The sequence below is a fragment of the Protopterus annectens genome, chromosome 2.part0 (genome assembly GCF_019279795.1).
Source record: "Protopterus annectens isolate FY-2018-M chromosome 2.part0, PAN1.0, whole genome shotgun sequence".
In the NCBI taxonomy this organism is placed as follows: domain Eukaryota; kingdom Metazoa; phylum Chordata; order Ceratodontiformes; family Protopteridae; genus Protopterus; species Protopterus annectens.
The window spans coordinates 870,345,643-870,360,510 of NC_056728.1; positions in this window are offsets into that span (position 1 = coordinate 870,345,643).

Genomic DNA, 14,868 nt, shown 5'->3' on the forward strand with positions numbered 1-14,868 from the left:
AAAGAGTGTTGCTCAAGCCATATATATACTCAGGTGTCCCAGGCAGTAGACTCACACCCCTTGCTACTGTAATGACAGCACATAGATGGATGTTATGAACATGGAATTAAATACACTTATTAAAGATGTCATTACCCTGCTATTTTATCAGACTGGAATGTGATCACTGATTCCCATAGCTGAGCTGTGCTTAGCAGGTGTAAGCATTACTTAAATGTAAATGCTAAGCACATTTGCACACTGGTAAGCGAAGCCTACACATTGTAAGCGCCTATATGTTTAACCACACATTAGCAGCGCTTACCATTGCGCAAACCCACTTAAAACTGCCTTAACCACTTTGTATCCAACAACCCTTGTTCTGCCCAGCAACAAAATAAACAGCTGTTGAACCCAGGACCCTGTACACTATAGTCGCAGCACTTAACCACTAAGCCATCACTGTTGTGAAGACAGTTGTTTTTCCCAATATATCTGTCAGTACACATACTGAATAGTATTGAACAACTCTTATGACTTCTACAATTGTGTAGTACTTGTTAGTGATATTGGTGTTGAATCACGTATGTTGTTATATCTAAATATACACATATCAGATAAATATGGTGTGATACATCTGGGAAGGTATATACAACAGTCATGTTTACACTTAACAAGGATATGAATATATATATATATATATATATATATATATATATATATATGTATATATACATATGTAGATATATGAATACATGTACATATATATTTATATATATGTGATTATTGCTATATATATGGTCATATATAGATCTATCTGTATTTATATGTGTATATATATATATATATATATATATATATATATATATATATATATATATATATATATGGGTCACTGTCTGAATGTCGAAACACGGTTTATCGAAACTGTGTTTCGGCGGGCACAATTTAGCAAAAGTGCATTTTATTGAAAATGCACTTTTGCTAAATGGGGAGTGGGAAGTTAAAGTAAGCATGCAGTTTACATGCACTGTTAGTTGTAAATCAATGTATAGTGTTGATTTACAACTAACTAAGCTATCGCTGACATCGTGGTACAGTGGGGATAAGGGAATATTCCCTTTTCCCCGCTGTAGTGCGATCTCAGAGTGAGAATAATAAAGTGTGGGGGGGTGTGGGGGGCTTGCCCCCCTGCATAACACTGTTTCATGTGTTTTTTTTTTTTTTTTACTTTTTTTTTGGTTTTGATTTCTTTAGTGAAAGTTCATATTTTCGACAGTATGCACTTTCGACAATATGCACTTTCGCTAAAGTGTATTATCGGAAACACAATTTGATGGATTCTGTTTTCGATAATATAACAGTGACCCATATATATATATATATATATATATATATATATATATATATATAAGTGCTTTTTTAAATGAAAATGTATTGTGGAGTGTTAATGTGCTGTGTTTTATATAATAAAGTGTGGTGAAGTGCATCGAGCTGTCCATGGTAGTCTTTACAATTTCGTACTGCTCAGGGCTTTATTGTTTTGCCTGACAAGCTGCTTCGTTTGTGGGATTATATAACTGTATATATATATATATATATATATATATATATATGTATATCTGCATATATTTAAACATATAAATGTGTATATGTATATCTATATATGTGTGTGTGTGTGTGTGTGTGTGTGTGTGTGTGTGTGTGTGTGTGTGTGTGTGTGTATGTATGTATATGTATATATATATATATATATATATATATATATATATATATACATATATATATATGTATAACATATGTCCATAACATGTAGTGGAGTCATACCTCCGCACCAATAGTCACAACCTCTTAGTGCAAGGGGATGTCATGTAAGTATTGCAGGTATAAATGTAGACTGTTGCTACTGTAACAGGGGTAGTCTTAACAGAAATGTGTAGGAAGTCGCATCTGATATTGACATGTACGCCATCAGTTACTGATAGACATCATAAGATCATCATAGTGCAGTACCACACAAATCACAATAATGATCCTGTGGAATACAGCAGAGATGTGACCAATAAATGTGGACAGTCTGACACACTCTGGTCAGTCCAGAGGTATGCACAGAATCCCTTAGTGCAAGACATTGTGGACCAAGCCTGACAAAGTGGATGTTTACAGCCATGTAAATGGGGATATCACAAAAATACTGGAATATATAAGCTCACACAGTTTATGCATTCACACACTCCTGTCTGTCCTGACACATAGTAACTGGAGGAGCAGAGGTCACAAGCCCACATACTACCCACTAGTTAGTGACATACATCTGTACATCATCACACTGTTTTGTCAGAAATACACAACAGTTATGGTGGCCCGGCAAAATTACCTCTGACAAATATCTGGACATAACATCACACTGGGTAAGTACACTGAGCTGCTAGGCATGTCATAAAGCACTGTGCAGACTGCCACAACACTGGCCTACATTTCTTATGGGAGAATACACATGTACCTGCAAATATAGCAGGCTCTACAGGCATGTAACAGCATGGAGTAACAGATACCCTTGTGAAAGTACATACCCACAACCAATCTGAACGCAGCCACAGTCACATATGGTAAGCGTACTTAATATTACAGTATATGGACTGTGTAACCAACACCATCATCATATGTGTCACTCACACACTAACCCTACATATACTGGGCTAATACATAGTGTATTCCGATGCCTAACTGTGGTGTGGGATATGTGTTGGCCTGGCCCTACAAACATGTACACCGATAGGGTACCATACACTGGAGCAGCATGCAACATCAGATAGTACAAGACCAAGAACAATGACATCTACCACAGTCTATACACAGGCCAAGGTACATATTCACAATACACACTCTGTCAACAATCACCATAAGTACAAAGACCTCACTACTGTACACATTACAACAGAATGTCCAGATTTTGTCCTCAAATATAAGCCCTACTATACATAACATGTCTAGCAGTCTGATATCTCACTGGCTTGTTATCAGGTATGATGTCACTAAATAATGATATATTGAACATATGCACCTCTTACTGCATGACATATGTACAAAGGTTGACAGAGTTGTGGCTGGAGCCAAAAACACAGAGCCAATATTGACATGTTGCTGTGATAAACTCATATAATTACTGGTGTAACAGGGTTTTTTGTGACATATGTCTTCTGAGGGATATGAAGTCAGTAACTCACATGGCTGCCACCATGTACTGACTGCAGTCCTCAGAGTATGCTTCTAAAGATAGGACATGTGTGAGCAACACAGCACATGTAAGACTCCAAACACAGGTCAGTCTGCAGATAGCCCTTAAGGTGAGAGTTTCCTCAACCACATAATACTGTCATGACAGATATTAAATCATGTAGACCAGCCATATCCACACAAACCCTGTTAAACCAACATTACTTCAAATGTAGAAGAGCAAGACTTACATTCTGTCCTCATGTCTGGAACATCCCCTCCTGCTTGTTGGCCTGTCTCCACAGTGTATGTTGTAAGAGGTATATCCCACTACCCTCTGTGATGCTGTTTGTCAAACACCAACATGAAGTCCTACTCACAGTGAATGAAAAGGGCCAACACCCACATGATGTTCTTAGTTATAGGAGTGTGTTTCCATGCAATTGGCTATGGGAATGATACCACAGCTGTTCCACATGCAAGCAGCTAGTGAGGGACTGCAATTCATGCACAGGCCATGAGCTGATCATGAGCATCACTTACAAAACACAAGCTGTTGCCTAAGCAAAGCATGTGCACATTTCCACATCCACCAGAGAGGGAGTGAGAGAGACAGACAGAGACAAAGTAAGAAAGGAAGGGGGTAGGAGAGTAAGAGCTAAGCATGTTTGTGTCACACACTTACCAGTACTGGGTTTCAAACCCCTGCCTGACTATGTATTGCTATAAAATTTGTATGCAGTTATTGCATGAACCACGGAACTTACATGTTGGAGAGCTCTCCAAAGGTATCTTTGAAGGTGAGTGGCATCAGCAACAGTGATAAAGGAGGGATAAGGGAAGTGTAGTACGTGTGAATGTCCACAAAAGCAGGCGTCAATGAAGACACAACCACACTCTCTCAAAGACTCACAGACATTATCACAGCTGGCAGGGTCAAGATTAGAATTCCTAACTAACTCGTTTGCTACACTACAATATTATGCAGGTATCAAATGCGCCACAGAGGTTATCAGGCTGATATATGGGCATAGGGTATGTCAAGGTGACTGACATCAGAAGGCATGCTACAGTAGGGCAATGGGAGGTGTAATGATTGTGAATAGCTTCCAAATCATTAATCTCTACACACACACACATACACACACACACACACACACACACACACACACACACACACACACACACACACACACACACATACACACACACACTCACACTCACACTCACACACATTTGCCATTACTGACATGCATGCGTTCATTGTTTCACAGGTGTGTAGTAGCTGACTGTGCCAGAAGGCTGTACAAGGCTAGGCAAAGGGTATAACTTGGCATCAGGCCACATGACAATGGTCTGCAGTGTGGCTCAGGGGTATAGTCTCTGAATTGGCCCACACAGGTTGGTATTGTATTCACCATCCACTCATCTGAGTTATTATTGTGGGTGGCCAGTGCTGTGCAATACTTGCCATGTATGTCTTCTATATTCCAAAACATGGACAGTGTCTGGGTTGTGCACATGTCCCACATGCATGTTCTGTGACATGTGGAAGTGTATGTGGGGTGTCTGGGGCATGTTGTGTAGAGAGATTGTTATCATCTGATGTGGCATTCCTCACCTCATGTGGTAAGAACTGGCTATGGAACTGCGGTTGTGCCTGCACCTTCATTGACAGCATGATACAGGTATTCACTGGTGTTAGTGGCATCTGTACATACAGGGCAATGTTTATAAGGCATGGTATTTCCTTTGTGGGTTACATTTACAGACTCTACATTTGTTGTAGGTGTCCAGTGGAGAACATAGCAAAGGACCACTGTAAGCAACTATTTGCCTATTGTAGGGATGGAACAGGGTACCATGTCCTCTGTAGTCCACTGCAATCACACAGTGGTTACCATCTGTGGGCAATATGCAGGGAACTACCGATATAGTGGTTGTTGCCTAGCCAAGTGTGTTTGTGTATGAGTCATGGTGGAGAGTGTTCTCTGGGTAATACAAGGGTTGCCTATATTGTTCACCAATCCATAATGTCACATATAGGGGTATGGATTGTCTACACCAGCCTCTCTGCTGTTTGACATCTGTTGTCCTTGTAAGGTGGACATTGTGACATATAGTAGGTCCTCAGTATAAGAAATTTGTAAAACCCACCCCACAATGAGTCCTATTATTACACAATCACAGCTACCTCCACACAGGATATTGATAACACACACACACTTTACAATACTGAGATTCAGACTCCTACCTAGCTATGTATTTCTACTACAATGTACTGCATTTATCGCACATGCCACGGCGCTTATAGGGCTAGCCCTTCTCCAAAGGTGTATTTCAAGGTGAATGACATCAGCAGGATTACCAAAGTAGGGCAGTGGAAAGTGTAGTGACTGTGACTGGCCTCAAAAGCATTGATCACTACACACACACACAGAGTTTCACAGTTGTCTTGTTGGGGATTAGAACCCCTACCTACCTAGGTATATCACACTATAACATTACACAGTTATAGCATGCACCACAGAGCTTATACGGTTAGCCCTTCTCTAAAGGTGTATTTCAAGATGAATGACAGCAGCAGGCTAGCTAAATTAGGGCAATGGGGAGTGCAGTGTGTATGAATTGATCATAAACCATTCGTCTGGAAGCACACGCACAACATTCAGTCACACACAGGTTTACATTTGACAGGACCATGTATACAACTGCTAGATGAATAATGACTTGTACTGTCATATTACACAGTTATCAGAAGCACCACATACACTATAGTGCTGAGGGCTACTAGAAGCAAATGTCTACAGTGATAGACATCTGCACATCATATGGTATTGGCCAGTTGGATGTGTGCTGGGTGGGACAGGCCTCATGATGGGAAGCTCTTTGTCACTGTCTGTCACTCTCTTCCCCAGATCTATGTCTGTGTATGTTTGACCTATTATAGTGTTTTCTCCTTGGATATATGTATGTATTCCTATCCGATGTGTGTGCAAAGCATGATTGGTGTGCAATGTGGAGTGTGTGCACAGACATCTGCGACTGACAGATATGTATAGTCCACTGTTGTTACCAGACATGGGCTTCATTTCTGTAAGTGTGGAAGCATGCCCAGTATGACCCTTCTGTATTTTGTTGTCAGACATGGGCTTTGTTTCTCTATGTGTGGGAGCATGCCCAGTATGACCTTCTGTATTAAATGTGTGAATCCATTCCAGGTAGGTTGTACTCCAGTGCAGGCATTTGTGTTCTACACCTACCGCTAGCAACCTGTTTCTGTAGGATATCTGTAGATCAGTTGACAATATGGGGTCACAATGGGCAAAGGATAGTGGGATGCTGTAACTAATTGTGTCTGTGCTGCTTCTGCTACATGGTGTTGGTGTTAGCAGAGATATTCAGACATATGCACTGTTTTACACTGTGATGTTTTATGTCATCAACTACTGACAGGTATACATGTTTGCTTGCAGTAATTTCCTGGGGAATACAAGATGAATGAAGCTGTGTCCAGTATTGTGGTCTGCAGCCTATATATTCTTGCACAATCATGCCATTCTGGAGGGGGAGCTGCAGACACTTGCTGATGGGTCTGTGTAAATGGTTCAGCACCTTGGTACTGTGGTGGATGAGGATCCCATGCTTGTACATCTATTGATGTGACAGAATGGCCATATCCTGCTGTGGCATACCTCACAGCTGTACAGATTCACACAGGTCACCTAGAGGCAGGGCTCATATTTCTGGTCATTACCCCTTCACATTGTGGTTTACGAGCAGGTTTGTAGCCACCCATTCCTGTGTTTGCAGGCAGAGATAGTATGTGTACACATCTGAGTTTCAGACTTCGCGCACTCCATGGCGTCCATGCTTCTACCCCCCCCCCCCCGTTATTCTATCCTCTTCCAAACATTATGCAAATAATATCTGATAAGTATCCCTATAGTTATCATTTCATCCCAGCAGTATTTAGTGGTTGGTCCACAGTTCATGCAGTAGGACATGGTGGACATGCTACTGGGATTTGTCGACATGGCCTTGCATTTGTGTTCTGTGGACTGCTTTATGTCGTTATTTGGGTGTCCGTGAGATAACATGCATTGGCAGTACAGGCGAGACACAGGCCTTTGACAGAGGATTGTTGGGCATTTGGTGGTGATACAGGCCATCTGTAGCAGGCCAGTGCATTGTGTCACTCCTGTAGTCCCAGGCTGCAAGCCACTGTATTCCCTAGGGGTGACAGGGTAGTGTGCAAGGTGTTAATGTCAATAGTTTCTGTCCTTATCAATCCATTGGTTTGGATGCTGGCAGTGTGCTGCTTACAGCTAGGGACACATCTGCATGGGACACCTCTTCTGCATGCTGCATTCTGTGGCTATTCCCATACAGAGGTGGGGGTCATATTGTACTCATTCCCAACAGCAGGGATATGACCTGTGAGGTACCTGTGGCTGATGGTGGAGTGAGGAGAGTGCATGTGTGCTATGGAAGCTACTTGCAGCTGACTCACAGATATGAGTGGGGCATTCCACTTTTGCTGGCTTGTGCAGGGACATCAGCGGTTTCACAGTACTTCATACCTGTGCCTTTTGTAGTCTGCCAGTGTTTGGCCAGACTACATCAGAATTCCATACTACACAGCCAACTAATGTGCTGCTAACCTGTATGTACAAATCCAAAGGTGTGTCAATTTGACAGTAACATTTTATACACTCTCTGTTTAGGGTAATTCCACATGTTTACTGTTTGTAGGTTTGGGCCCACATTCATGACATGTCCATCTTTCAGATGGTGGCAGATATTACATCTGAACAATTAGTATCGATTACTGCTGGATTGTGTCTTGCTGTCATGCATTGTCTTTGGCACTGCAGTTGTGAGAACTTGGCCCTGTCATCAACAGTACTGGCCATTGGCCACCAGGACACAACCTTCCATGCCTACATGCTGACCACTTTCACACAATATACCACACAACAACCTAACACACAGAGCCCTGCATATTTTACACGTGCAACAATCTATCTTGCTACTTAGGCCAGCTCAGGTAATCTGTGCTCCACTGTTATTATACCCACACATACATGTTACTACATTTCTACATAGGATAATGGGGGGGGGTGGGCACACCTGACAACTGTAAACATTTGCTATGACTGTACTGGTATTTCAGGTACACTGTTGGCTTCCACTTCATTCTGTATTCTGACCTATCATGAAGACTAGAGGCATATCAGTGCACTACAGTTCTTAGGTTTTATTGACCTACATTTCAGTTTCAGACTTCTTATGCTTTGGAACTAACATCCCGCTGCCTGACCTGTTGTAGTCTGTCTGTGTAGGTCGGGGGGGGGGGTGTTCTCCATAGCCATCAATCAGAGGCCTTAGCACAACCTTTCTTTGTGGTCATCTGCACCTGTCCTGCTGGCTGAGACTGTTGTTGGGTATGTGAGCCTCACTGACATGCATGTGTGTGTCCTATGGACACACACATTTGGCCTACCACATGTCCTGCAGTGGGTTTAGTCACCTTGTCTAGTACTGCCTACTATGTTGACACCAGTATTTGTTATGGATTTCATGCTGCCGATATAGGTGTCTACTATCTGCTGCCATCCCATTCAGCCACCCAATTCCCTTACATGCTCACATCCATACCATAGATACAGGTAGCAGAACATACTACTACATTCAGCAACTGATAGTGAGAGTGACTTACCTTGTGGCTGTGCCAGTATTGAGGATGCTGCTGGAGGGCTGACTATGTTGGATTCACATAGTACACTCCCTATACATGGTTAAGCACAAGTAGTGTCATGTTTGGCATCCCTTTTACTGTATGTGCAAGTCAGAGAGAGGTGTCATTCCCTGGATTCCTACCGTGTCAGTGTATGTGCTATGAGTTGCCTCTTTGCCAAGGCCTGGGCATACTGGGCATGCCTCCTTCTGCCTACAGGGGCAGGCTCAGGTTGTTCCTCCTCCGAGTCACTCTGTGCCTGTGCTGGCCTTGGCAATGGTGGGGGGCTGTGTGGCCTTGCCTCATGCTGTTCCTGCTGCAGCTGTTTCCGCAGGATCATATTGTGTAGCATGGCACATACAATGACAATTTGGGTACATGCAGCTTATGAGTACTGCAAGGCTCCACCGGAGTCCAGTCCAGGCACCGGAACAATGACTTGAGCATCCCAAATACATGATCTGTTATGATTCTGGTCTGTGCGTGTGCCTCATTATGGAGTTCTTGTTTGGGTGTGTGTGCATTTCTGATGGGTGTCATCAGCCTCAGCTCCAGTGCATAACCAGCATCCCGCACTAGGCGGCCATAAGGGATGTCCCCATTGGCAAATCTCTGGTACAGCTGCGTCATATGCCAGATGTGGGAGTCGTGATAGTTTCCAGGGCTGCCAGCACACATTCATTATAATGCCCTGGGCATCACACATGACCTGGCAATTGATGGAGGGGAAGCCCTTGCAGTTTATGTAGACTCTACCCTGCTCGCCGGGTGGTGCTTTGATGTGTATGTGCATGCAGTCTACAGCACCCACTACCTCAGGGTATTCTGCTATTTGGTGGAAGAGATGCTGGTCAACACCTCACAGGTATTGAGGAAATATATGTGCTCACCAGCATGTGCTGACATGGTATCCAGCAACTGGTGGAGTACCCTGGATGCTGATGCCTGTGAGATCCCCATGATATCCCCAGTTGGCCTTTGGAAGGTACCTGTGGCTAGTATTCCTAAGCCTACACATACCTTGGTATCCACTGGGATGGGTTCCCCTCTGTTGGTTCTGTGTGTGAGGCGTGGCCGGCACAGCTCAACAGTTTGCTGTAGGAGGTCCCTGTCCACCCTACAGTGCTCCACTATCTCCAGCTCATGTAGCCCCTAGTAGGTTATCCTGGGTCTGTACACTCTTCTCCTTCTCCTCACTCTGGGTTGGTCATCAGCATTGTCATCCTCACCAATCTCAGCCTCTTCCACATGTTGATTTATGAGAGCAAAAGCAGCCCCTATCATTTTGTTGCTTTTGTTAGGTACAATTTCCCCATTTGTGTACACCAGTGGTGTAGAGTTTGTAGAAAAACCAGAGGGAAAGGTGTTTGCATAGTTTATAGTAGTGTGCTGGGCTGGGCTGCTGCCTTTGTAATTGGCTGATTCTAATACATTTCACCTGCCATCTATGCTAGTTCTCCTTGATTACCTTCCTACTGATGTTTTCCCTTCCCATTGCCTTCCTGTTTAAGCCCTGAGGCTCGCTGCACAAACACAGTGCTCAGATGTGAACGGAGATGCTATTTCCTGGTTTAATTTTTTTTTTGTTTAAAACCCAGTGCATGGCACGCACACCCGTTTAGGCAATGTAAATACTGCTAGGCAGTTTCAAACACACCCATTTCCTTAGCTCTGCTAAGCTAAGGGCAAACCCGAGTCACAGAGCTCCAATAAGCTTGCAGTATGCCTGACACATCCCTCTATGATGTCAGCTAACTCTTAGGCTTGCAGCATGGTTTTTCTGCACCTACATGGCTGGGTGCTGGCTAGCAGTGAGGGGAAATCTGTGATTCAGTATCATTCCCCTTATTTGCATAGAACTGACTGCCAATAACTTAGGGCGGCACAGTGGTGCAGTGGTTAACATTGTCGCCTCACAGCAAGAGGTTCTCCGGTTCGATTCTTGGCTGGGGTGCCTTCTGTGTGGAGTTTGCATATTCTCCCTGTGTTCGCGTGGGTTTCCTCCGGGTACTCCAGTTTCCTCCCACTTTCCAAAGACATGCATCTGGAGCATTTCTCCCCGGGCCTCCGCTGAAAACAGGCTCTGTGGAACCTAGTCGGACATTCCCGGTCAACAAATGTTAAATAAAAATAAAACAAATAACTAGTTACAAGTCTAACAGTGAGCCTTCCCCCTTAGCAAACACTATTCAGTGGACTTGTTATCTTCTGCCTGCCATTGACTATAATGGCAAAATTGTGATTTTTGCCTAAAAAGCTTTTTTCAAGGTTTTATTTTTATTTTCGGACTGATCACATTTGCGCGCGGCTGCCCTATGCTTAAACTGCTGAAATCAGCAAAAAAAAATAAGTTATTTTTTGTTATTTTGCAACTATTTTCCATGCCAATGGCCATATATCTGTGGCCATTGGCATGCCTTTCACATTATATACACTCTTTATTTGGAGCTGTCATGGCTCCGTTTTGTAGTTTGCAGAAATGTACTTGGTTACTAGCTGAATATATTTCTGCAGGTTACACTAATTCTGCACGGATGACTGCCTGCTTCCTGGAATGATAATTCACCTCATTTACATGGTTTTCACCTGCAAATGGGGTAATTAGCATACAGGAGATGTGTCCATGCAGGAATAGTGCAGGAGCGCTCACACACATCCCGGGAGCTTGTTCCTGGATCTCTCAGTGGCCATATTGCTTCCAGCAGTTCTTGCACTATTCCTGCACGCCATGCAGAGCTTGCTGAATCCCGGGGATAATCTACCCATTCTTTTAAACCTCATAACCCCCCTGTATGTATTGTTTCCACAATTCCCATTTTTTTTCCTATGTAGTTTGCTCTTACCCTTTTCTAAAGGTCTCACTTCCAGTTGTTTTATCTCTGTTACTATATCCACGACTTCTAATATAGTCGGTTTAGATTTTGATTTCCATTTTCTAGTAATTGCTTTTTGGCAACCACCATAATTAGACACAATAAGGCCTTACCATGTCTAGGCAGTTCTGATTCTGTATTGTAGCTCAGAAAAATCATTTCCCTCATCATACCACGCCTCCCACCCAGCATTTCTGATAGTGCATCCCACAAGGAATCCTTAAAGTCCACCAACCCACTGCACTCCCAGAAAATATGTTCCTAAGTACCTCTTTTTCCCTCATCACACCTCCAACATTTGCTGTCTACCTGAGGAAAACATCTCTGGAGTCTACTTGGGATATGAAAATATCTATGTAAACATTTTCTAGGAAAAACCATAAATCTTCAAAATGTTGTTGCATATTTGGGAGACATATTGTTTCTTTGTGAATTGCTTATCCAGTCTCTCTTCCCAATCCTTTCTGATCTCCTCTGATTGATTCTTATAGTTATCGTGCAATATTTTATATGCTCTGCTATGCAATATTTTATATGCTCTACTAATTATTTCTTTTTTAATGGCAGCTTCTGTTCTAGAGTCTACTAAAAATGGTTTACTATTGTTTATTCTAATGGAAAAACATTTTCCGTTCAAATAAAGGAATGGTAATACCGAAAAAAAAAACTTACACAATGTCGAACCAAATGCTCGACGCATTTGACTCGACATTGTTGTCGAAACCACCACGTGATAGCCATATAGGAGCTGATTTAAATCAAACTCCTATACAGCTATCACATTTTTGCAGGGGGGCAAGCCCCCCTGCGCCCCCACCCCCCTACTTATATATTCTAACTCCAAGATTGCACTACAGTGGGGATGTGGATGAATTTTCACTCCCCACTGTACTGCGAGCTCCGTGCAGATAGTCGATTTCCACTTATACAAATGCAGCTGTGCATTCGCATAAGTGGAGTCAACTATCTGGTGCAAAAGTGCTTGTGCGTTCGACATTCTGTTTTTCTGCACATTGCAGCCGATAGAATGTTGTTCGCACAAACAATAGTAAACCACTAAAAACTGTACCAGTGCTGTTTTTTCATTTAGGACCCCCCTTCCCCATTTCTTTCTCTTTGCCTATATTCTGATATCAATCCTTGATAGGGAAAGCAATCTCTAACCTGCAGTCTAATAAATTCTTGGCCTCTTCTATTCTATTATCTTTCCCTGTCTAGTTATTTGCTCCCCATACCTTTGTTCCTTTGCCAGATTTCTCCAATAAATTCCACCCCCCTCTGGCTTCACAATGTTGAGAACAAGAAGTTATACAAGCAACAAAGTGAGTGATCCTATTAAAATCTATCTCATATTTAAGTAGTGGCTGTTAGTTAGTATACATGAAGCATGTGGGAATGGGGGGGGGGCAGGAAAGCACTAGCTGTAGTTGTTATGGAAGTCATAAAAGCTTTGGTTCTGCATAGTATGTCAAGTCTCTGATTAATTTTTATAATGATAGACTTGCTATGGAGGTCAAATATTAATTTATTCTACAACACTATGCCAAAATGCTTTGGAGAGTTCACAGCTTGAATGGGGAGGGGGGTGTTCTGCAGAGGTAATAAGCAAGACAGGAGCAGGTAGAGGTGTGGTTGATATACAAGCAAACAATGTGCATTTTATTTTGAGGATATTGAAGTACAGACAAGTTTGAAAACCTGGTTCGAACAAAGGAAACTCAATGCTGAGTTGCAAACTATACAGCAGGCACAGAAGACCCTGAAAAGAGCAGTGTTCAAGTCCTCAACACATTTGGTTAACCAGGCAGCACCCAATCATTTCCAGTTATTTCCAGTTTTCCATTTACAATGTTATAATATAGGAGTGGGCCAAGCATGGAGGTCTATGGAACACACACAAAGATTGTCACATGGAAGTGGGAGATGTCACTCTTCTGTCTTATTCTCTGAGATCTGTCTTCATTGTAGTTGCTGACCAGTGAGAAGAATTAGCATGGAGACCAGTGACTAAAAGCCTATGTAGAAGGAGACTGCAGACAATGGTATCAATTCCTTTTGACTAGTGAAGGAACAAGGCAGCAGTAACACACCCATGATTGGGTTTGCACATATATATTCTAATATGTTTGTAAGAGTGTTGTCATTTCCATGACCAGAATGAAATCCATGCTATGATTCAAATAGTAAGTTGCAAATGTAACATAAAAAGAAAACACAAAGTATACCATAGAAGGGCATTAGGCCAGAAGTTCAGTTAAGGATCATCCTTATTTAGAGGAATTAACTTGCAGAGTTTCAGAACATGGTGTTGGACTATACAGTGGTTTATCAGAGCAGACATAGTAGAGGAGATGAATGGAGCAGACATAAAAAGTTCAGCCATCAGTAAGGTTTATGCTGCAGCTAAACATCAACTCAAACAGATTAAAGAGTGAAAGGGATTACATGCTGTGACTGAGAAGTTAATGGATATGGTATAAGTGCTGACTGTGTATTTAGGTATTGTATCGTCAAAAGTGTCATTGTGTTGCTGAGCTGTTTCTACAGAGTGCTGGCAGAAGAAGGTGTTGGAATATTATGATCTACAAATGTGTAACAGGTGCTGCACGCCTGACCACAATTTTCAGTTGTCTTTACCTGTTTAACAGCATGGTCTTGGAGTAATTCCTCACCACTTTTAAGAGATTAAAAGAAACAGTATTTTTCTTTTTGTAGTAGTGCCATCGGAGTTCATCTCTGTGGAATCTATATACCTTAGTTTAGGGTTGTGTGGACTTGGATCTGGGACTTATGCCTTACAAAGGTCAAGTTGTTGAGGACAGGCAGGAAATTTGGGATGAAATGTTCCACTATATAATCCAATAGAAGAGTCCATTTACTAAGTATCTGGATGTCTGTACTAGCATCAAATACCCTGTGGTTTCTGTACAAGAGATAGTGATGTGCTTTTACGAAGATGCCCTGACCCTTAACAGAAAATGAGCAGGTAATCTTGGGTCTATGTTCAATGCTACCAGCTATAGTATTATTAGTGCAGATGCAAATATTCAGTCAAATATG